Here is a 12419-nt window from a genome sequence, read left to right on the forward strand (position 1 = left end):
CTCTTTTAAAGATTCCAGTAAAGTAATCAAGATGCACCTGGAAAGGGTGGAGTCATGTTTCCATCTAATCAAGTGTAATATCCATAATTGGGTGATTCACTTTTCTATTGAGATAACCTAACTAAGTTTCCAACCTGCATTAGTGAATAGGGATCAAAAGAAATGGTTGTTCCCACAGATTGATTAGGAATAAAACACGGCTTTTCTAAGGTACATAAATCCTTTCAAACTGGCATACAATCCTTTACATTCTTTAAGTTCATTCCTAGGTACTTTATTTTTTTTACTTGCTATTTTAAATGGAATTTTTTCCTTAATTGACTCCACAGTTGAGGCATTGCTTACGTATAGAAATGTTACTGATTTTTGCACATTAATTTTGTATCCTGCCATCTTGATCCAATTCACCTTGATTTTCAATTTGTTTATTAGTTCAAGTAACTTTGTTGAAGAGTTCTCAGGATTTTCCAAGTATAGTATCATGTCATCTTCAAATAATGAAAGTTTTACTTCTCCTTTTTCAATTTGGATGCCTTTTTAAAAAATGTTTCTTGCCTGATTGCTCTAGCTAGAATTTCTAGTAGAGTATGAATAATAGTGGTGACAGAGGGCATCCTTGTCTCATTCCTGATGTTACGGGGAAAACTTTCAGTCATTCTCCATTTAGTATGATGCTGGCTATTGGTTTTTCATATGTGTCCTTTATCATATTGAGGAAGTTATCTTTGATTCCTATCTTTTGAAATGTTTATTATCAGAAAAGGATGTTGAGTTTTGTCAAATACTTTTTCAGAATCAAAAGAGTTAATCATGTAATTTTCCCTTTCAATTTGTGAATATGCTCTATTACATTATTTGAAGGTCTTGTGTTGAACCATCCTTGCATTTCTGGTATAAACCCCACCTGATCATGGTGTATAATTCTTTTAATGCATTGTTGGATTTGATTTGCTAATATTTTGTTGAGAATTTTGGCATCCATGTTCATTAGGGAGATTGGCCTGTAGCTTTCCTTTGCTGTAGCATGTTTACCTGGTTTTGATATTAGGGTGATGTTGGCTTCATAAAACGAGTTAGGTAGTGTTCCTTTTTCCTCAATTTTTTGGAAAAATTTGAGAAGGATTGGTGTTAGTTCTTTTTGGAATGTTTGATAAAATTCCCCTGTGAAGCCATCTGGCCCTAGGTTTTTCTTTGTAGGAAGATTTTTTATGACTGCTTGAATTTCTTTACTTGTGATTGGTATGTTGATATCTTCTATTTCTTCCTGAGTCAGCATAGCTTGTTTGTGCATTTCCAGGAACATGTCCATTTCATCTAAGTTGTCTAGTTTGTTGGCATACTGTTATTCGTAGTATCCTTTTATGATTTCTTCAGGGTCTGTGGTAATGACGCCCCTCTCATTTCTGATTTTGTTTATTTGCATCCTCTGTCTTTTTTTTCCTTGTCAGCTTTGCTAGTGGCCCACTAACTTTATTAATTTTCTCAAAGAACCAACTTTTGGTTTTATTTATTTTTTCGATTGTTCTTTTGTTCTCCATTCATTTAACTCTGCTGTAATTTTTGTTATTTCTCTTCTTGCTTTGAGATTAGTTTGTTATTCTTTCTCAAGTTCCTCCAGGTGAACACTTAAGTCCTCAAATTTTGCTCTTTCTTGTTTTCAAAAATAGGCATTTAGGACAGTAAATTTCCCTCTCAGCATAGCCTTTGCCACATTTTATAAGTTCAAATATGTTATATTCTTGTTTTCATTCGCCTCCAGATAGTTACTGATTTCTCTAACATTTTTTTCTTTGACCCACTGGTTGTGTAAGAGTGTGTTATTTAATCCCATATATTTGTGAAAGTTCTAATTTTTTGGTGGTTAATGATATCCAACTTCATTCCATTGTGGTCTGAGAAAGTGCTTTCAATAATTTCAATTATTTTTTTCAACTTATAAAGACCTGTTTTGTGCCCCAACATATGATCTATTCTGGAGCAATTCCGTGAGCATGAGAGAAGAATCTATATCCTGCTGTTTTGGAATGTGATAACCTGTATGTTTGTTAGGTCTAATTCATTTTCTTTTTCCTTGTTGATCCTCTGCCTGTTTGTTCTATCTATAGAAGAGAATGGTGTTTTGAAGTCTTCTATTATTATTATTGAAACATCTATCAGTCACTTCAGTTTTACCAATGTCTGTCTATTGTATTTTGGAACTCCTTGATTAGAAGCATAAACATTTATGATTCTTATTTCTTCTTGGTGGATAGTCCCTTTAATCATTATATAGTGTCCTTCCTTGTCTCTATGATGTCTTTTCTTTTAAAGTCTATATTGGCTGATATCAGAATAGCTACTTCTGCTTTCTTCTGGTTATAACTTGCATGGAAGATCTTTTTCCATCCTTTCGCTTCCAATATATTTGTATCCTTGTCTCTAAGATGTGTCTGTTATACACAGCATACAGCTGGATTATATTTCTTAATCCATTCTGCTAATCTGTATCTTTTAATTGATAAATTTTGTCCATGAACATTCAAAGTTATGACTGAAAAGGCATTTCTTGAATCCACCTATTTTGGCACCAGGAAGTGGGCTGCTGCTGCAGTGTACAAATACCAGACAGATTGGAACAGTTTTTTTGATAGATAAGGGGAAGATTTTGGAGGAACTATGAACAGAATGATGGAGAAGTCCTGGAGTGCTTGAAGAGACTCTTGGTGTAAGCAGAATAACTGCCAATCTGGACAAAGGGGGACACAAAAGGGACAAATTGGAGTTTGCAAAGTGAGAACCATGGAAGCTTGTGTTCTGAAGACAAGAAACCTTGGGCCAGCAGAGTGGACCATCCATATATATGGAGAGGGTGAGTTTGCCCTGAAATCAGAGGATGAGCCCCCACCTCATTGTGTTGCAAGGGTTGTGCCACCTCAGGCCTTGGAGAAGGTATAGCACACTCCTTGGGAACTGTGGAGAGCCTGGCAGCCACCACATGGAGGGGTTGAGCGTGTGCCCCAGAAATGACAGAGAACCCATTGTGGCCCTGATGTTTGGAAATGGTGGAGTTGAGAAAAAGGCGGTCTCCTCAATTGTCCCCCGAGGTTGATTCAGAAGGAGTCAGGCCACTGTGTAGGCCCTTGCAAAGTGTGGGACTGCTGCTTTGTAAAGCTTTGAAGACAAATGACTCTCCAACTTTGAAATCTAATGGACTTTGCTCTGCGGGTTTTGAAAACTGTATGGGTCCAGTGACCCCTGTGTTTCTTTCAATTTCTCCCTCAGTTTTGAAGGTCAGTTTGGCTGCATACGGATTTTTTGTTGGAATTCTTTCTCTTTCAGGATCATAAATATATCATACCACTCTCCTCCCACCTCCATGGTGCCATTTGAGTAGTCTGAATTCAGTCTTATGTGTCTCCCCTTGTAAGCAGTAGATTATTTTTCTCTTGCTGCTTTCAGGATTTTCTGCTTCTCTTCAACATTTCACAGAGTGATTAGTAGTGTTTTGGGGAGGGCCTATTTAGGCTTATTCTATTTGGAGTTCATCAAATTTCTTTGACACATATATTTATGCCCTTTATAAGGCTTGGGAAGTTTTTTCCCATTATATCCTCAACTAATCTTCCTCATCCTTTACTCTTCTCTTCTCCTTTGGACATCAATGAATTTTATATTTATATGCTTTGTTTTGCCCATCATTTCCATGATATCCAATTCAAAGTTTTCCATCTTTTTTGCCATTTGCTGTTTTGAATGTTTGAAATCAGTTGTCCTATCCTCTAGTTTGCTTATTCTTTCTTCTGTCTCTTAAAATCTGCTGTTGTAAGTCTCTAATATATACTTTAGTTGGCCTACAGCATTTTTAATCTCTGTGATATCTGCTATTTTTCTATTTATTCTTTCCAGTTTCTCTTTATGGTCTTCTAATGTCTTCTTGATCTCCTTTATGTCATTAGCAAGCCCATTTTTTATTTTGTAGATTTATATGAACATCTATGATTAGTTGCTCCAATGTCTGAGTCTCCTCTGGTGTTTTAATTTGGTCATTAAGCTGGGTTATATCTGTCTGCATCTCAATATTCTTAGTGATCTTCTATTGGCTTCACAGCATGTAAATATCTTGATAGGTTTATTTTGGAAGTTGATTTCCTTCAGTAGTCTAAAGCTTTGTATTTGTGGCATCGAAGTGGAGCAGGATAAAGCATGCTGGTGGGGCATAGCAGTGAGGTGATGCATTGCAGAGCAGGTATAGGCAGAGATTGGGGACACTATGCTGTTATGAAAATGGGCTGTGGGTCAGAGGGTTGTGGAGGTGCAATTCAGGAACTGTGAGTATGTGGTGCAGCTCAGGCTGACCTTGGAGTGCAGGAGTGGTGTGCAGCATGGGGGACATGGAAGTAGAACACTGTGGGAGGTGTATGGGGAGGCTGTGTGGGTGCACAGAGGCTGGTGTGCTGGTAGGATATAAGTGGGCACGTGGATCAGGGGAGTGTGGAGGGCCAGGGGTAATCAATCAGGCCTAAGCAGGAACAATCAATCAGGCCCAAACAGGGAAAGTCCCCACAACATTGGGGTGGAATGTCCCCCAAAATTAAACAATAACCAATGTTAGGGAACTGAGGGAATGGGAGGTGTTTTGGCAACAGCTAACGGCATTTTTTTGCTTCTATGATCATGCTTGCTTGCTAGCAACTGCAAAACCACAACATCATTTTAGTCTTTATAAGCACACCTTGAAAACCTCTGGCTGCTGCTCTCTGAATCTTCCTTCTTGGAGGTTTCTGAGGCAGTCACTGACTGGCTAATAAAGACTCCAAATTGGCTTGCAGTTTTGAATTGTGTGTTCTCTCTTTCAGTGTGCCCCACAACAGGAAGTTGTGGGCATCAGGGTGTTGGGTAGGTGTCTCAGAGGTCAGGGCATAGTGGGACAAGGCATGGGTGTGTCCTTGCACATGGAAGGATCCAGAAGGTCCTTGATGCAGTTGTTGGAGCATGTATGCATGGTCAGGGTTCACAGTGGTTGAGGGATGTGGGTGGGTGTGGGGGGTGGTAATATCTTGTGGGTGCTGACCTGATATGATTGCACAAGTGTGAAGGGGATTTGAACATGTGTGCACATGTGTGCAGAGTGGGTCTATGTAGCAAGATGCACACGTGAGTACCAGCCTGGTGTAGGAGCAGAGCACTTGTTTTGGGGGGTTTGGGACAAGTCTACACATTAGTGGGGCAAGGGGCTGGGGTGCAGGGGTCAAGAAATCATTGCACAAATGCATGGGCACAGAGCGATAGGGAAAATGTGATTGTGTGGGTGTGTGGGTCCTGGTGGGTGGGTCCTTGATGTGTGCTGGTCTAAGGCACAGGGCCCTTATGTGCACATGAACAGAGCTCAGTGCCAGCAAGTTTGGGTTGTACCTGAGGGTTTGGCCCAGATAAGCAAGTCTGTGCTTGCCCAGTGCCAGGAAACATGATTGGTGATACTATGCATGTGAAGATCTGGAAGGGCCATAAACTGATATACTTGTGCATAGGGCTCAGAGGGGGTAGGGTAAGGTTGTGTGACTGAATGGGCTGGGGGCGATTGTAGCCTAGGTATGAAGGTAAGTGCCCACAGCCTTTATGCACTGGTGACTGCCTGAAAGGGGCAGGGAGGGAAGGTGGGTATCAGGAGCGGCAGGCAAGACTGCTTGCACAGGAGAGGTGGGTTGGGCTGGGGCAAACATGGGTGTGCTTGGGGTGTGGGTATGGAGTGGGTACATGTGGGGGGCAGTGTTGGTGGAGCTGCAGGGGTACTTGGAGTGTGGGGATGAGGTGCAGGTGATGGCACTCTGGTGTGTGGAGTCAGTCATGTGTTGTGGGGCTGCTCTGGTGAAGGTAGCACATTCAGTGAAAGTAGCACATTCAAGGAATGCAGCTTGGCTTACTTTCTAGTCCTTGTTTCTCCATCTATGCACTCCTGATGCATCTTCCATTTGGAAGGGGTTGCATTAGGCTGTTTGCACCAGCTGGATGGTTTCTGGTTCTCTCTGTCTCAATTCTCCAGCTTTTGCAACCAGGACCTCCCTATGTGATGTAGAAGACTCTTCCAGTTCACTTACACCCTGGAATTGCCATCTCAGTCACCTTCCTCTCCCTTCTGTAGCTTTTCTTTGAAGCAGAGGAGAACTCAACCTATCATATTCTGCCATATTCCTGGAACTCGACTGTCTACTTTTCTCTATTTACTTCATCTCTCTCCACAGAGTTTACCTCAAATTTATGTTCGTCTATGCATTACCATATATTCATTTATGATCAAAGGGGGTCATCATTTGCCTCAAGAATTTTGCTGTGTAACTAGCTTAATAAACATAGGAATACACAAGAGAACAATGGAACTTTAAATTTGATGACTCAAAATCCTTGTTATTAAAATAAACATATTGCCTTTTAAAAATTTCTGAAGAGTGCATTTTAAAAAATAAAGTGTTAAAATTTTCCTTTCAGTATCAAAGACCAGAGGCTAAAATGAAAATATACCTGTTTGATTTATCTTAATAAGTCTTTATATCTAAAGAGATGCCATAATTTTTTCAATTTTGAAATTTTTGATTTGTAAAAACACATCTTATTTATATCAAAATCTGTAATAAAATGCTCATTTACTCCAATAATCTCTAATATTTTTAAGCTTTTGTCAGCTCTCCAGTCCTGGGATATCAGCTAAATCTGGCTTGAAGAGACCTACAATGAATGCTCTTTTTTTTTTCTTGGTAATAATATATTTATATTCTAGAATGGTACAATATACTTTTTCTTTTAGTATAAAATATCAGCAGAAATATTTCTCTTTATTTAATGTCACTCCGGATGCTCACAGCCTGAGGAAAGTTTGGTAGAGTGTAAGTCCTCTAAGAAGTAAAAAACAAGAAGAATTCTCTTTCTGCAGATTGTGTACATTATTGCACAAAACCACAAAAATTGACAAAAATTGAGGTTTCTATGAAAACACACATAGATTGCCTTTGGGATGTTAGAGGAATGGCATAATTTAAAAGACTTAATCTGTTTTCCTCTATTGCAGCTATGCAATTTACCTGATTAGAAGGTAAATATTTTATAAATTAGACATAAGTTCTTTGGACTTATCATAATTTGCATTCCACTTAATCAAGGTGGGTTATTCAGATTATATGTTTCATTGAGTTTTCAATGGCATAAAAAGAGAGTTTGCTTTCAAAACAGTATTTTTACAAGATAGGGAAAGAAAGAAGCTCTGAGCACAATGTGTAGAACCAGCATACTCAAAAAAGACTCAGTTTCATTGAATTGCCCAAATTATTTGAGTTCTGTTGAGTATTGTGGAGAATTTTTACTATGAATGACAGACCTCTCTTTTTCATAAGTTAACATTTAACCGGAAGATAATTGTTTAATCTGATTTAGGCATTGGGAGAATGCATGATTAGGGGATGTTAAGAAGTTATAACATGATATCTCTGTATTTAAATGTATAAGTAGTGATCAAAGAGAAACTTCTCTGATGCTGAGCATTCAGAGGTTGATTTTTCTGCATTTAGACAAGTAGGTGAGAGAGGAAATAAATAGAAAGTATGATGGATACTTGGATAGGGGGAAAGATAGGTAGATAGACAGATAGATTTATAATGGCAAATTGGATGGATTGCTTGAGGGAGTGATAAGATAACAATTAAGTAGGAATGGAAAAGAAAGGCTAACTTCTATTGGAATTCAATGAAAATATCTCTGAGGGCTTAACATTTAAACTGATATTGAAAGAAAATTAGAATGGGGTGGTGTGCCAATTTGAAAGGATATGTACCTAGAAAAGCCATGCTAATTCTAATCCAATCTTGTGTGGAGCAGCTGTTTCTCCTAATCCTGAGTCAGTATTGCAGGGTGGAAAATTTTATTAGAATATCCCCAAGGAGACGTGACATGCCCAATTATGGGTATAATCTTTTGATTAGTTGAGATGTGACTCCATCCATTCCAGGTGGATTTTGATTAGATTACTGGAATCCTTTGAAGGAGGATACATTTTGGAGTGGGTCAGAAATGACAGAAACCTGAGAGCTGAAAGAAACTTCACAGCAGAGCTGGCACAGATACAGACATGTGGAGAATAGAGACGATGATATTTGGAGATGCCTGGAGCCCAGCATCTCCCAGCAGACATTGCTATGAGATGTTAAGCAAGCCAGAACCTGGAGAGAGCCAAGGGAAGCCAAGAGGCAAAAACCAGCCCCAGAGAAGCAAAGTGAGGAAGCCCCACAGAAACAGAGGTTGAAAGCAACAGAGCCCAGGAGCAAGAGATGAGAAGATGCCACCCACATTACTTCCCAGCTGACAGAGGTGTTCCTGACCCATCAGCTTTTCCTGAGTGAATGTAACCTCTTGTTGGTGCCTTAATTTGGACACTTTCACTTCCTTAGAAGTGTAAATTTGCAATGTATTATATTTCCTTTTTTATTAGCTGTTCGAGCTCTGGTCTCTTGCATTCCAACAGCTTGCAAACTAACACAGATGGGAAAGTGTTTTTTGTCTTTCAACTTAGAGACAGCAATTGGAGAAATTAATAAAATGGACTAAATATATGAACAAATTGGCACAGTGTAGGAAATTGTTGTGCACTGCACTGAAAGAGAGAACCACTCCATTCAAGACTGCAAGCCAATTTGGAGTCTTTATTAGCCGGCCAGCGCCTACCTCAGAAACCTCCAGGAAGGAAGAATCAGAGAGCAGCCCCAAAAGGGTTTCGAGGTGAACTTATAAAGGCTAAAACCACATCCTGGTTTGCAGTTGCTAGCAAGCAAGCTTAATCACAGAAGCAGAAAATTGCTGTTAGCTGTTGCCAAAACAAATCCCGTTCCTTCATTTGCTAACATTGGTCATTGTTTAATTCTTGGGAACATTCTGCCCCAGATCTTTGGGGACTTTCCCTGCTCAGGCCTGATTTATTGCCCCTGGCCTTCCACATTCCCCACTGGTTTTATGAGAGCACGTATGAGGTTATACAGTTGACTACACAGGGCCCAAACATTAAGCCTAATAATATGAGAATTAAGGGTGCTGCTATGGTGGACAAGAGCATGGTTAGCCATGGGGACCTGGAAAATAAGTTTTCGTACCAGTTGGTTTCAGTTTTTTTGCATTCCTTCTGCTCTCATAACCTGCTATGGATGAGGGATAGACTATTTTTAATTATCCCTGAGTGGTTGACATAGAAGCAGCAGGCTTCCCTGAGAGCCATGCATAATCCTCCTTGTTTTAGAAATAGGAGGTCCAAGCCCCTGCGATTTTGGAGGACAGCATTGACTAGTGAATCCAGGGAATTTTCTACATGATTGATGGAGCTTTCTAATTCACTAAAATCAACTTGCTGGCTCAGGGTTTTAAAATTTTGGTCCCCAGTGATAAGGGCTGAAGTTGCTACTGCAGTAGATCTTGTGATGCCTAGTCCAATAAGGAGGGGCACCAAGGTTGGCTTTGGGGCTTACTTGGTTCGGTGAGTGATTTTCAAATGTTCCCTACCTCCTTCCCCAGAATAATAATATACTTGGGGGATAATATGAACTAAAATGCCAAACTCCCTCTCAACAGCCATAATTGGTGGAGTTATACAAGGGGTGATACCAGAGGTGCTAGCAAACCAAGTACTGTCAGGGACTACAAGGAGGCAGTCCCATCCATTCGGGGTTGAAGTTAAAATGTCCTCTAGTGATATGAGGAGTTCACAAGAGTTATTATAGGGGGAGTTAGCTAGATTAAAATCCTTGAAGTAGAAACAAATTCCTTGACCTTGGAGATCTCCCAGGGTGAGTTTCAGTTCCTGTCCCCATTTGCATAAGTGTTGTCTTTGTGCTTCTTATACTGAGAGGTTTCTAATACGAGTTTCTATGAGGCCTAGGGAAATATTAGCTCCTATTCCAATGTAATAATGGGGTTCAAGATTTAAGCAAAGTCAACAGTCTTCAGTAATAAGTGGATTGGTTTCATTTATGAATTGGAAAACTGAGTTTAACATGTTGAGCAGGGGTTTTCTAGGGGAGGGAGGGGAGTTCATTTGGGGGGTTGGGGTTACCTTTGTGCTTGGGCCTGCCAGAGGTGGAGCCCTGGGTCTGGGGTGCTGTACTGGTTTTATGCCAGGGTTGAGAGCCCAATTAGGTCCTATGTGGTTTTCTGGTATGTGAGGAAGGAACCTTTGAATTGTGAAACTGATAAGTTGGTCAGCTTCATGTCCACTGCTTGTATTCCCCGGAGCAGAGTCTGGCAATACAGATGGAGGGCCTCCTTACCTCCATCAGTGTTGGGGCCCCATCTGGGATGGGTGGAGGGGAACACAGTCTCTAATCAGGTTGATTCAGTAGTAGGTTGTCCATCAGGTCCAAGAATTAACTTCCTCACCTCTCTCCTGACTCTGTCTTGTTCCTCGGAGGTGATGAGGGCCTGGAGGAGCAGTTGGCAGTCATCCCACGTGGGCTGGTGGGTAAAGAAGACAGTCTCCAAGAGGGAGATGAGCCCTAGGGGCTTTTCAGAGAAAGAGGGATTCTGTTTTTTCCAATTATGCAGATCGCTTGAGGAAAAGGGGGCATAGACCATGAAAGGTGGACAGTCAACCCCGAGGGCAGGGCCAACCTGCCTCAAGGGTAAAATTGGAGCTCTGGAAGAATCTTGTGATTGTGAACCAGAAGAAGGGTGACTGAAGGTCACCTCCTAGCTATCAGAGGGGCTGGTTGCTGCCTCTTGGCCATTTCTCTCCTCTGGTCTTAGAGGGGGCTGAGGGGCTGTTGGATATGGGGGAGGTTCCATCAAGAGTGAATCCTCCAATGATCCTGTCAATACTGGGATCCCATTAGTCCTTTCTTTTGAGAGGTTTTTATTAAGAGGGCCATTTTGGTTCTGGGGGAGTCTACTTTTTTGGGACTCCAGGCAAGGCCATAACCACTTGGGTTTTTCTGTTAAAATTTCAATCCAAATTAGTATATAGGGGATTTGGTCAGGGTGACCTGGATTACCAAAAATCATCCATTGGACTCTACAAGCTGTAGATAGGTCTGTGATTCCCTCAGAAGGCCACCCAGAACCAAAAGTTGGCCACTCCCATGAGCAGAATTTTTCCAAGTCAAAGGTGTTGACAGGGGCTCCATAGTATCTGGCCTTCCACTGAAATTCCTGGAAAATGTTAAAAAAAACATTGAAGGGGAGTACAGACAGATGAACTTGACTGACCCATGTCAATTATGACAAGAATGGCACAGAATATGGCGAGACCAACAATTGAGAGGAGGGACAAAACAAACAAAGTGTAATCCCTAACTAACTCCTAACCCCTGGTCCTGGGCAGTGTCTTGCTCTGGGACTGGACCTTGGAAATAATGCTGTGTCCAGCCTTCCAGAGGTCCTCGCTGGATCCAGTAACAGATCTGTACTCACCAGTGAGGTTTCCATAAACAGATGACTCCACCAGATTTTGTATAATTTCAAAGGGTCCTGTAGGACCGGCCCAGTCCCTGGTCCTTGCCTGGGGTGGAGGAACATTTCTCCAAGGCCTTCCCCTTGGTTGGACTTTGGTTCTGGGGATGATCCCAGGACTGGTGGTCACCAGATGTCCCATTAGTGATAATCCCACTGGGGCTTCCAAATGTTGTAGGCCACACCAAAAGAGAGACCACACAATTCAAAACTGCAAGCCAATTTGGAGTCTTTATTAGCCAGCTGGTGATTGCCTCAGAAAGCCCCAAGAAGAAAGATTCAGTGAGCAGCACCCAGAGGTTTTCAAAGGGAGCTTATAAAGGCTAAAATCACATCCTGGTTTGCAGTTGCTAGCAAGCAAGCTTAATCACAGAAGCAGAAAAGTGCTGTTAGCTGTTGCCAAAACACATCTCGTTCCCTCAGTTTCCTAACATTGTTCATTGTTTAACTCTTGGGGGACATTCTGCCCCAGATCTTTGGGGACATTCTGCCCCAGATCTTTGGGGACTTTTCCTGCTTGGGCCTGATTTATTGCTCCTGGCCCTCTACAGAAATGAGGAGATAAGAGGCATTAAGGTTTAGTTTCATGATAGTTCAATAGTGTTGTTTGAGGAGTGCTTTTGAGCAGACATGGAAAAGGAGTGTCTAGAGTTGTTTGAATGCAATTGAGAGACTGTAATATCAGAGAAGTCAAGAAAAAAGAAAATTCCAAAAAGAGATCATAGTCCAATTCTTTGGTTTCATGTAAGGATTTAATGTATCAGGAGATTAGTGATAAAATAAAAGACAAGAGATCCAAGTTTTGTAAATGAGGACATCAGTGTTGATTTTTGTGAGTCAAAGGGTGAGGTGCATGTGAGAATATGGTAGGTGTGCTTCTTGTTCACCAAGGGTAGATCTGGAGGGAAATAACATGAAAGAAAATTCATTCAGAGGAATTTTTTCCAATATGGAAGAGGCAAAAATGA

Source organism: Tamandua tetradactyla, chromosome 9 (genome assembly GCF_023851605.1).
Source record: "Tamandua tetradactyla isolate mTamTet1 chromosome 9, mTamTet1.pri, whole genome shotgun sequence".
NCBI lineage: Eukaryota > Metazoa > Chordata > Mammalia > Pilosa > Myrmecophagidae > Tamandua > Tamandua tetradactyla.